Consider the following 12,980-nt stretch of genomic DNA (forward strand, 5'->3'; position numbering starts at 1 on the left):
ATAGGCTAAAGGTAATTAGATAAAATTATCAAAACCATGTTTAATTCCTTTCAAGCTATTAGGTAATGCAGGTAGAGCACTTTTGTTCCGCTCTCAGATGGTGACCTGTCTTGCCGCACGTCTCACAAACTAGAACTTGTCTACAAAGGCCAAATCAGGGAAATTATGTTTTGACTTTTCTTAATTTGTGCGGTGCCTGCGTTCTGCCTGCGCAAGTTAAACGCTCTCGTATTGATGGTTACAGTGGTAGCCGGGCTCCATTCATCTTCATGGAACACATTACTGGATTAAAAGAATTGGGTGGAGTAGATGCGTTTTTATTTGTTCTGTTTGACTTTCATAAGGACAGATGCCATCTGCAATAAGTTTAATCTGTGGAGTATTAATTCTTAATAAGGTTTCTGGGATTTTATGAAGTTTGCCTACCAGCAGCCAATTTGATAACTTGGTAATGTAGCCATAAGTCACCTTTCAAATTGATATAAAGGAAAAGGACCGTTACCAGTGTGAGATATGTAGATCAGATAAACAGACAGTCAGTCATTACATGTCTCACACTGGTAACTTTCCCTTTCATTTAAAATAAGCACTGGAGGCAAATTCTAATGAAGATCTATTTCTGGCTGTGAGACTGGAGAGCTCCGGGAGTTGAACCTTCAGGACCACGACGACGAACCTCCCTAGGGCGAGCTGGCCAGGTGTACCACCCCCTATCTAGAGGGAGCGTTAGGGGCAGACCCAGGGGAGACTATCGCCGCGGAAGCTAATACCTGGGGACAACCGGAGGGAGACGCAGGCAGGGGACGTGCAGACGACCAGACGGGAGATGGCGACCACCACAGGGGAGTCTGCTGTTGCCGCGAGGATGGTGGTGGACAGCCAGGGAGGCGGCAGGAATGGGTAGCGGGTGAGGCACTGGTGGTGGACAGGCAGACGAAGGCAGGAACGGACTGGACCTGGAAGGGAACACAAGAGGGTAGCAAGTAGGGAAACTGGCAGGAAACCAGGAAAGGTACGAAACGCAGAGACAGAAGGAACGCAGGAGAGCGTGGACCCGATATCAGAACGTGAACCACAAGTGATAGGCAGAGAGCATAGGAAGAGGCTGCCTGATATAGGGTACGCTGTAGAACTTCCTGGTCATTGTGCAGCAGAGTCATGGGGCCAAGGGATAGGGCGCCTAGTCTAGGGGGGCGTGCGCCTGCGTACCTGAGAGGGAGCAGAGGCCGGCCGCAGGACAGGAGGAGAGGCATTTGATGGACAGGTGCCAGCAGTGGGGGCGGCCCGAGAGGACCGGAAACGCCGGAGAGACCAGAGCAGCGTGGAGGCACGGGAGGCAGCGGGAGCTGCCGGTGCCATGACGAAAGGAGCCGTAGCAGAGGCGGACAGAGCGGCGGTGGCAGGAGCACGGCCAGGGAGAGCTGCGGCAGCGGCGGTCAGAGGAGCGGCCGCCGAAGCCACAGGACCAGCAGGAGCCGGAGAGGTGAGCGTGACAGTGGGAGCCGGAGAGGTGAGCGTGACACCGGCCCATAGATCTTAACAGCTTATTAACATATTAAGAAAAACACAGATATCAAAGTATGATTTTATTCATCTTTCCATGACGTGCATGCCCATATAGACATCTCTGGAGGTTTGAACTTAAAGGGAACCTTTCACCCCCCCCAGGCATTTTTAAGTAAAAGAGCCACCTTGTACAGCACTAATGCTGCATGAGAGCCGCAGAGAACTACTGCGCATGGCCAAGATTCCCAGCCCCCACAGTGTGAATAAATCATAAGCAACAGGATCTCTGGGCGGGATCTCTGGCCGCGCGTCCATGCAGGCGCGATAGGAAGGCCAAGATGTGATGTGACAGCACGGGCGGCGCTAACTGCACATGCCCAAGAAAATATAGTACAGCGCAGGCGTCAGGATTTCAAAAGAACGCTGAGGAGGCGGAGCAAAGACTCAAGGAAGAAATGAGTGATGGATGTGAGGCGTCTGTGTCAGAGGGGAAAAGACCTGCCCCCCGGTCAAAATTCAGGTATTTTTGACCAATTTTAAAAACGATTATTTCTGCGGTGGAAGGGACGCTAAGTAAAAGAGCCACCTTGACAGAATGCAGCATTAGTGCTGCACAAAGTGGCTCTTTTACTTAAAAACGCCTGGGGTGGTGATAGGTTCCCTTTAATGACAGATGCCCTTTAACCCCATAGAGACCGGGTCAAAATTTTTAAATCTGACCATTGTGAGTTTATGTAGTCTGGAATGCTTCAACATATCCCTTTGAATTGGAGATTTTCTTTTTGTGACACATTATACTTTATGATAATGGTAAAATTAGATTTATATATTTTGTGTTTATAAATATATCAGAGATGTGACAAAAAAAATAAAAATTGCATTTTTCAAACTTTGAATGATTATCTCTTAAATCCAGATAGTCATACCACACAAAACATTAATAAATAACATTTCCCTCATGTCTGCTTTACATCTGCACCATTTGTTAAATGTTGCTTTATTTTGTTAACATGTTAGAAGGCTTAGGCTAATTTCACACTTGCTTTTTTTTGCAGCGCGTTTTTCCCGCAAAAAAACGCATTGAAAAAACGCATACAAAAGCATACAACTGCTGCGTTTTTTTCAACCATTTTTATGAGCATGCATGAAAAAAACGCAGCGTTTGTATGCGTTTTTAGTGCGTTTTTACCGCGTTTGCGGTTTTTCCAAACATTAGGTGGCCCCTCACACTAACCCAAACCATGACTTTACTAACCCTAACCCTGACCCTAACCCTGACCCTAACCCTAACCCTGACCCTAACCCTTAACCAAACCATACTTAACCCTAACCCAAACCCTAAACCCTAACTAACCCTAACCCTGACCCTAAACCTAACCCTAACCCTGACCCTAACCCTTAACCAAACCATACTTAACCCAAACCCTAAACCCTAACTAACCCTGACCCTAAACCTAACCCAAACCCTGACCCAAACCCTGACCCTAACCCTGACCCTAACCCTAACCCTTAACCAAACCATACTTAACCCTAACCCAAACCCTAAACCCTAACTAACCCTAAACCTAACCCTAACCCTGACCCTAACCCTGACCCTAACCCTGACCCTAACCCTTAACCAAACCATACTTAACCCAAACCCTAAACCCTAACTGACCCTAACCCTGACCCTAACCCTAACCCTAAACCCCCTTAACTAACCCTAACTCTAACCCAAACCCCTAAATTCCATGGTTAACAAAAAAAAACGCATGTGCAAAAAAACGCATACATAAGCATGCCAATGCGCACATATGCGCACCCATAGACTTATAATGGGTGTCTTGCTGTAAAAAAAACGCATTGCGCGCGCATGCGTTTTTTTGAGGCAAGTCGGACGCCCAAAAAATGGAACAGGATGCATTTTGTGCGCCCGAGCGCATACCGCAAAAAAACGCATGCGCGGAAAAAAGCGTACAAACGCATGTGTATGCGCACATAAGCGCATCCCATGCAAAGTATAGGAAAAAAAACGCATGCGCTATTTAGCGCTAAAATACCGCGAAAAAAACCGCAAGTGTGAAACCAGCCTTAAAATGTAGCAGTATTTTTTCTTTTTTTTTTCCTTCAATTTTTAGTGACCAATTCAGTTTTGAAGTGTCTTTGAGGATCCTATATATTGGAATCCCTCAAAAGTGATACCATTTTAAAAAACAGCACCCCTCATAGTGTTCAAAATTCATTTTAGATAGTTTATTAACCCTTCAGGTGCTTTACAGGAATTAATACAAATTGGCATGACAGGAATTAAAAAAATGTATTTTTACCACCTAATTGTTACTTCTGAACAGGCCACTATAGGTGGAAGACTTTAATGCCATTATTTGGCCATGAATTGCCATTGCAAACATCAGGACCAGACGATCAAGATATCAGTGCCGATAAGGAAAAAGAGGGAGCCTCCACACTCTGTTAACCATCTAGATGCTGTAGTCACTATTTACAGCAGTATTTAAGGTGTTAAACGACCATGGTCGGTTTAAACACTGATCGTGCCTGATGCAGCAAGTTGTCAGCTATAGTAAACAGCTGATAGCTGCTGGGTTGTCACCCGTAGGGGATGCAAGTCTCTTATATGGCAGGTCAGTTTTAAGTCGTATTGGTGGTCATTAAGGGGTTAATAATCACTAGACTGCAAATTCTGTGTCCTTCATTTTAGTGAGGCAGCAGTGCATATGCTCGACCAAAAGAAAAGGGACCCCTGTTCTTGTAATTAATATGTAATTAGTATATGCCTTAGTAGCAGGGCCTACAGTGATCAGGCCACTATCCCTTTTTAAGGGTTGGAATTGTTACAACTAGAGTTGAGCGACTTTGGTCGGATCGGGTTTCGTGAAACCTGACTGAAACAAAATTTGAGTCGGATGAAACTGGTCCGACTAGGGCAAAAAAAGTCGGAGTTTTGTCAGAAACCCGACCCCAATGCAAGTCAATGGGGAATAAAAGTTGGCATTGAGTGGATGAATGTCATCCGCTCAATGCCGACTTTTATTCCCCATTGACTTGCATTGGGGTCGGGTTTCGGACAAAACTCCGACATTTTTTGCCCTAGCCGGACCAGTTTCATCCGACTCAAATTTTGTTTCATTCGGGTTTCATGAAACCCACTCCGACCAAAGTCGCTCAACTCTAGTTACAACACATCCTTTTTTTATGAGAAGAGTTCCCAAAAATAATCAGTAAGTTGCCCTGATGGGACTCTCAGTTATCATCTGTAACTAAGGGAGACACCTGGTAGTAAGTGTTCAGTGCAGCGCCACTACAGGAGAAGTGAAGTATTTCACGGTCCCTATAGACAGTTCATATAATGCACTGACGTGCTGGGTCTTCCAGAGTGAGACGCTTTTTGTAGCTCCTCTCTGCTTTGACTAATAGATGAGGGTTCTGAAAAGATGACCTCCCTATATTAACTCATTAGAATTTCCAAAAAGGATATTTGAAAATTGTTTTTTCTTAACCAGACAAGGTTTTTTTTTGTGCAAGATAGATAAGAGCATAATAGTCACATATAGGCTATGTGCACACGGTGCGGATTCTGCTGCAGATACGCAGCGGATTTGGCCCTGCCTATACGCAGCAGAACTGCATGTGATGTACAGTACCATTGTAGCCTATGTAAAACAAAATCCGCAGTGCACATGCTGCGTTTTTTTCCGCGCAGATTTGGTGCGGAATGAAAAAAGCAGCATGTCACTTCTTTTGTGCGGTTTTGCTGCAGTTTTCCACCTGCTCCATTCTAGAAATCCGCAGGTGGAAAACCGCACAAAACAAACAGTAAAACCACACAAAAAATGCACTAAATCTGCAGGAAAAATGCAGGTCATTTGACCTGCGGATTTAGTAAATTCTGCGCGGAAAATTCCAAAGCAGAATATGCACCATGTGCACATAGCCATAGTCTCATAGAAGAGAGGATGTGAGACATCAGTGGGGAAGAATGGGAATATGTGATATTTTGTTCAAGGTTGTGTTCTCATGTCCAGTAGTTATTTTCATTTTTGGAAAGATAAAACAAATAACTTGATCCAGTAAAGGATCCATTAATTTGTACATGGATGGAAATGTCCTAAAGTGCCTTCTGTTTGCCTGAAATCCAGCTGTACATCGTTTTTCAGCTGCAAAAGAAAAACCGTAGTCTACACAACATTTTATTCTGGCCAAGAAAAAATGGTCATCTGTTATTTCATACGTTAACAGGTCTGTTTTTTAAGCACTTAAGCGCTTAAAACACTGCAAGTGTTCAGGGACACCTCTAGTAAAAATGGATCCGTAACAAATGGAACAAAATGGATGCAAAACGGTAATGAAAGTGTGCATTGCATTGTTTTTTGCTCTTTTGTAATGGATGTAGTTTTGTTTTTTTATAGAAGGATGAAAAATGAACTTGTGAAAAGTCTTAGGGTACGTTCATAGGTTGCGTTTTTGCTTCTTTGTTTTGTGTGAAAATTTTGCTGTGTTTTACAGTACCAGCAAAAGCCATGAGATTTCAGAAATGTCACCCATAGAAAGCAATGAGTAAGGCCGGGGTCACACTAACCGACGCAAAATATGGTCAGTATTTTACATGCGTAATACGGATGAATGGCCCCTAAACAGTGCTCCGTATGTCATCCGTAATCAAGGTGTTGTCGCGTATTTTGCGCATGTCAGCATCCGTATGTAATCCGTATGGCATCCGTATGGCGAGATTTTCTCGCAGGCTTGCAAAATGGACATATAATGGAGCCCTATGACAGGGTTTCTAACAGAAACCAAAGAATAGATATAGACACATAGAATGCATGTGTATATATATATATATATATATATATATATATATATATATATACACACACACACACACACACACACACACACTATGTGTCTATATCTATTCTTTCGTTTCTTATTAAAACTGTCAGTGTGAGTTTACTGTATAGTGCACTGAATTGCCGGCTTTTCTAAAAGACACCGGGTGCGTATTTCTCGCAAGTCACATGTGTCGTCCGTGTGTGATCCGTATTTTTTGTGCACCCATAGACTTGCATTGGCGTACTACGGCCGTAGTACGCTGACAATCGCAGCATGCTGCGATTGGCACGGACCGTAGAATATGCCCGAGAAAATATACGACTGATGGGAGCAAACCCATAGAGAATCATTTGTCCGTGTCTAATGCGTGCTTTTACCGCCTCTCACTCGTCTGTATTCCTCGCCAGTGTGACCCTGGCCTTAGTGTAAAAATGCAGGTATTGGGTTTTACTGCATTTTTGGTGCATAAAAGTTAGGAAGTTGCATATTTTTGGGCGGCACTAAACTTTATCAGAATGCATGTGACAAATGTGCCTGAAAAAAAAACAAAACACAGCAAAAAGAAAAAAAATAACTCCGTAAATACGCAGCAGAAAAATGCAGCAAATCTTGCTTTTTGTAAGCAGTTTCTTTACTGGCAAGAGAGTAGGTTTTGCCTGCAGAAAAAAAAACACCGCAAAACGCAACGTGTGAACATAGTCTTATGTAGCAAAGTAAATTTATTTAGAGCCAGTGAAGTCTATATGACTGCTCTAGAAAATGGTTTGGGTTGCATACTGCCACAATTCATTAATAAATGGGGTCTATGTTATTAGTTCCTTGTATTACAACTTATATAGCATCAAAAAGTTCATTTATTTCAGTTCTTCAATACAAAAAGTGAAACTCATATATTATATAGAGTAATTACACACAGTGATCTATTTCACGTGTTTATTTCTGTTAATGTTGATGATTATGGCTTACAGCCAATCAAAAACCAAAAGTCATTATCTGAGTAAATTAGAATGAATAACAAAAACACCTGCAAAGGCTCCTAAGTGTTTACAAAGATCCCTTAGTCTGTTTCAGTAGCTCCACAATCATGGGGAAGACTGAGGACTTGTCAGATGTCCAGAAGGCAGTCACTGACACACTCCACAAGGAGGGGAAGCCACAAAAGGTCATTGCTAAAGAAGCCGGCTGTTCACATAGTGCTGTATCCAAGCAAATTAATGGAAAGTTGAGTGGAAGGAAAAAGTGTGGTAGAAAAGGTGCAAAAGCAACCAGGATAGCCTTTCAAAAGGCCATTAAAAAAATTGGGGGAGATTCACAAGGAGTGGACTGCTGCTGGAGTCATTGCTTCACACCACACACAGAAGTATCCAGGACATGGGCTACAAGTGTCGCATTCCTTGTGTCAGGCCACTCATGACCAATAGACAATGCCAGAAGCGTCTTACCTGGGCCAAGGAGAAAAAGAACTGGGCTGTGGCTCAGTGGTCCAAGGTGTTGTTTTCAGATGAAAGTAAATTTTGCATTTCATTTGGAAATTAAGGTCCCAGAGTCTGGAGGAAGAGTGGAGAGGCCACAATCCAAGCTGCTGGAGGTCTACAGTAGTATGAAGTTTCTACTGGTGTAGGTCCACTGTTTTTTTGTATCAAGACCAAAGTCAGCGCAGCCGTCTACCAGGAAATTTAAAAGCACTTTATGCTTCCTTCTGCCGACAAGCTTTTTGGAGATGGAAATGTCATTCTCCAGCAGGACTTGGCACCTGTCCACACTGCCAAAAGTACAAATACATGGATTGAAAACAGCAGTATCGCTGTGTTTGATTGGCCAGCAAACTTGCCTGACCTTAATACCATAGAGAATCTATGGAGTATTGTCAAGAGGAAGATGAGAGACACCAGACCAAACAATGCAGATGAGCTGAAAGCTGTTATCAAAGCAACCTGGGCTTCCATAACCCCTCAGCAGTGCCACAGGCTGATCGCCTCCATGCATTGATGCAGTAATTGAAATTGATGCAAAAAGAGCCCCGACCAAGTATTGAGTGCATTTATTGAACATACATTTCAGTAGGCCAACATTTCAGATTTTAAAATCATTTTTCAAGTCGGTGTTATAACATACTCTAATTTACTGAGATAATGACTTTTGGGTTTTCATTGGCTGTAAGCCATAATCCTCAACATTAACAGAAAAAAAAACACTTGAAACAGATCAGTCTGTGTGTAATGACTCTGTATAATATAGGAGTTTCACGTTTTGTACTGAAGAACTGAAATACATGAACTTTTTGATTTTCTAATTTTGTGAGAAGCTCCTGTATATTGCTAAGGAGCAGCATGTCACTTTTCAGTTTCAGTTTATCTGCTTATTTAAGACCACACTGTCAAAGAAGCACAGATATTGCAATAAAATTTGGAAAGTTCAAATGAACATACCATAAGCTCTCAAGAACCAAAGCTTTATTATACAGTCTGAAAACAACTAATGTATTATGATAAATAACAAAAAGGTGAAAAAAAAAGGGTAGGCAGTGTCTAAGCTTTCATTTCTCCAATTTTTATGATTGTTGTAAAGGAGCGAGGGAATGAAAATGCAATTAGGTCTAAAAAGGAAGAAATATGTGGTCAGAGAGAGCAATATCTGCTTTTATAGGCACAGCCACATCTCGGAGGCAGAATTATTATTGTGCATTTATCATCGCTAAAATGCGTATTCTGATTTTTGTGCCCCTTTTATAAAGAAGGGGAATGAAATGAAGAAAGGGCAAGCAAAGCGCTGCATGGGAAGGGCAGCTATCACTTGCCCTTGCTTGGAGAAATAGACTTGCTCAATGGGATTACGTCCCTTCTTATAACCTATCAGTCGTCTGATCAGAAATTCATAAAGCTGGCCATCTATTTCTACTCGGCTGGGGCCGCATGATTGAATTTAAATAAGCAAATGCCAGACTTGGGCTTTGACATTCTGTCTGCCTTTTCCCTATCTTCGCCTTTTTTTCTCTCCTACACTTATAATCATAATGACTTTCATTATTACTTACCCCTTCATATACCACCATTTTAAATCGGTCAGATTGAGCAATATGAAAATTTATCAAGAATTGGAGGATTGGTCGACTGTGGGTGGAAGAAGAGATAGAGATGCTAATTTGTGCAGCCTAATAAAAAATATAAACATAAACACATATGTATCTTTATTACTTTTTATAAATTTAGATTATTTTAAGATTGTTATTACAGTTAATTTTAAAGCGATTACATAAACAATTTTTTCTACATAAAAAAATCATGTTAAAAATAAAATTTGTCTTAGATCATTTTTAATAGCTAGTAGTAAACGTTTAGATAATTTCAGTATCAAAATGCATTACATCATGCCAGCTTGGCCTTAGATAGCTTGTGCATAGAACATATACCAGCCAGTTACTTCATTTTAGGTTTTTATAGTGCAATTTCAAGAATCAAAGTTAAAAAGTAACCATCGTTTACATTTGTATTTGATAAATCAATTGCATACATGAAAATAAGCAACTTTTGTAATATATCTTATAAGTGAAATCTGCTTCTATCGCCTTTTGGACTGATTTTCTTTTAAGGCCAGGGTCACACTGGCGAGGAATACGGCCGAGTGAGAGGCGCTAAAAGCACGCATTAGACACGGACCAATGATTCTCTATGGGGTCCCTCGCACCAGCCGTATGCTGCGATTGTCAGCGTACTACGGCCGTAATACACCAATGCAAGTCTATGGGTGCGCAAAAAATACGGATTACACACGGACCACACATGTGACTTGCGAGAAATACGCACCCGGTGTCTTTTAGCAAAGCCGGCAATTCAGTGCGCTATACAGTAAACTCACACTGACAGTTTTAATAAAGAAACGAAAGAATAGATATATACACATAGAATACATTTATATATATATATATATATACAGTGCCTACAAGTAGTATTCAACCCCCTGCAGATTTAGCAGGTTTGATAAGATGCAAATAAGTTAGAGCCTTCAAACTTCACACAAGAGCAGGATTTATTAACAGATGCATAAATCTTACAAACCAAAAAGTTATGTTGCTCAGTTAAATTTTAATAAATTTTAAACATACAAGTGTGGGTCAATTATTATTCAACCCCTAGGTTTAATATTTTGTGGAATAACCCTTGTTTGCAATTACAGCTAATAATCGTCTTTTATAAGACCTGATTAGGCCGGCACAGGTCTCTGGAGTTATCTTGGCCCACTCCTCCATGCAGATCTTCTCCAAGTTATCTAGGTTCTTTGGGTGTCTCATGTGGACTTTAATCTTGAGCTCCTTCCACAAGTTTTCAATTGGGTTAAGGTCAGGAGACTGACTAGGCCACTCCAACACCTTGATTTTTTGCCTCTTGAACCAGGCCTTGGTTTTGTTGGCTGTGTGCTTTGGGTCGTTGTCTTGTTGGAAGATGAAATGACGACCCATCTTAAGATCCTTGATGGAGGAGCGGAGGTTCTTGGCCAAAATCTCCAGGTAGGCCGTGCTATCCATCTTCCCATGGATGCGGACCAGATGGCCAGGCCCCTTGGCTGAGAAACAGCCCCACAGCATGATGCTGCCACCACCATGCTTGACTGTAGGGATGGTATTCTTGGGGTCGTATGCAGTGCCATCCAGTCTCCAAACGTCACGTGTGTGGTTGGCACCAAAGATCTCGATCTTGGTCTCATCAGACCAGAGAACCTTGAACCAGTCTGTCTCAGAGTCCTCCAAGTGATCATGAGCAAACTTTAGACGAGCCTTGACATGACGCTTTGAAAGTAAAGGTACCTTACGGGCTCGTCTGGAACTGAGACCATTGCGGTGGAGTACGTTACTTATGGTATTGACTGAAACCAATGTCCCCATTGCCATGAGATCTTCCCGGAGCTCCTACCTTGTTGTCCTTGGGTTAGCCTTGACTCTTCGGACAAGCCTGGCCTCGGCACGGGAGGAAACTTTCAAAGGCTGTCCAGGCCGTGGAAGGCTAACAGTAGTTCCATAAGCCTTCCACTTCCGGATGATGCTCCCAACAGTGGAGACAGGTAGGCCCAACTCCTTGGAAAGGGTTTTGTACCCCTTGCCAGCCTTGTGACCCTCCACGATCTTGTCTCTGATGGCCTTGGAATGCTCCTTTGTCTTTCCCATGTTGACCATGTATGAGTGCTGTTCACAAGTTTGGGGAGGGTCTTAAATAGTCAGAAAAGGCTGGAAAAAGAGATAATTAATCCAAACATGTGAAGCTCATTGTTCTTTGTGCCTGAAATACTTCTTAATACTTTAGGGGAACCAAACAGAATTCTGGTGGTTTGAGGGGTTGAATAATAAATGACCCTCTGAATAAACTTTTCACAATTTAAAAAAAAATTAAACAAAGAAATAACATTCTTTTTTGCTGCAGTGCATTTCACACTTCCAGGCTGATCTACAGTCCAAATGTCACAATGCCAAGTTAATTCCGAATGTGTAAACCTGCTAAATCTGCAGGGGGTTGAATACTACTTGTAGGCACTGTATATATACACATACATACATACACACATACATTCTATGTGTCTATATTTATTCTTTGGTTTCTGTTTAGAAACCCTGTCATAGGGCTCCATTATATGTCCATTTTGCAAGCCTGCAAGAAAATCTCGCCATACGGATGCCATACGGATTACATACAGATGCTTACATGCGCAAAATACGCGACCACACCTTGATTACGGATGACATACGGAGCACTGTTTAGGGGCCATTCATCCGTATTACGCATGTAAAATACTGACCGTATTTTGCGTCGGTTAGTGTGATCCCGGCCTAATATTCTGAACTCAAAGGTATCCAAGAAGTATCATTTCGCCTTGCGGAGAATGACATGCTATGCATGTTGACGTGAGGAGACTTAAAGCCGCAATGCTCCTCTGGGAAATATGCTAATTATGCAAATTGTCTCTTCAGAGAGGAAGAGGACTAGAATGTGACGTCCGTCCGCGGATCTGGACTGCAATAGGGACAGCACCCCGAGAAACCCCGAGACCCTAAACCCCTATACAGGGATCTGGAATTGTAGCAAGGCCCAGGGGGTAGCTGTCTAGCGGAGCAGTGGACCAGAGCAGGACGGTCGCCAATAGGGAAGGAGGCAGGAAACCAAAAACGTAGTCAGAAACCGGGAGAGCGGCGGAGGTACAGGAACGGCAGGCAGTGGCAGAGTCGATAGTCCAGGCCAAGGTCACAAAACGGGAGGGCGGCAAAGGTACAAAAACGGCAGGCAGTAGCAGAGTCGAATATCCAGGCCAAGGTCACAAACCGGGAGAGTAGCAGAGGTACAAAATCCTCAGGCAGTAGAGGGGTCAGGAATCCAGGCCGAGGTCAGTGTCGAAAAGCGGAGAGAGGTGGAGGTACAAAAACGGCAGGCAGTAGAAAGGTCAGAAATCCAGGCTGAGGTCAGAGTCAAACAATAGCAAATCACACAGAAGCACATAGGGGAACTAAGAATATATCCGGCAGCTTGCAAGACCAGTCCCAAGGTATTTGAGAGATCAGGTCATCCCTCACAGGATCCCGGATTGATGATGTCATCAGGACTTCCCCCAGGACCAGGCCAGATTGTGATGCACAAACCCCTTCATGACTGACAGAGGAGCGG

Source organism: Dendrobates tinctorius, unplaced genomic scaffold (genome assembly GCF_039654945.1).
Source record: "Dendrobates tinctorius isolate UK_male_01 unplaced genomic scaffold, ASM3965494v1 ptg000009l, whole genome shotgun sequence".
NCBI classification, from domain to species: domain Eukaryota; kingdom Metazoa; phylum Chordata; class Amphibia; order Anura; family Dendrobatidae; genus Dendrobates; species Dendrobates tinctorius.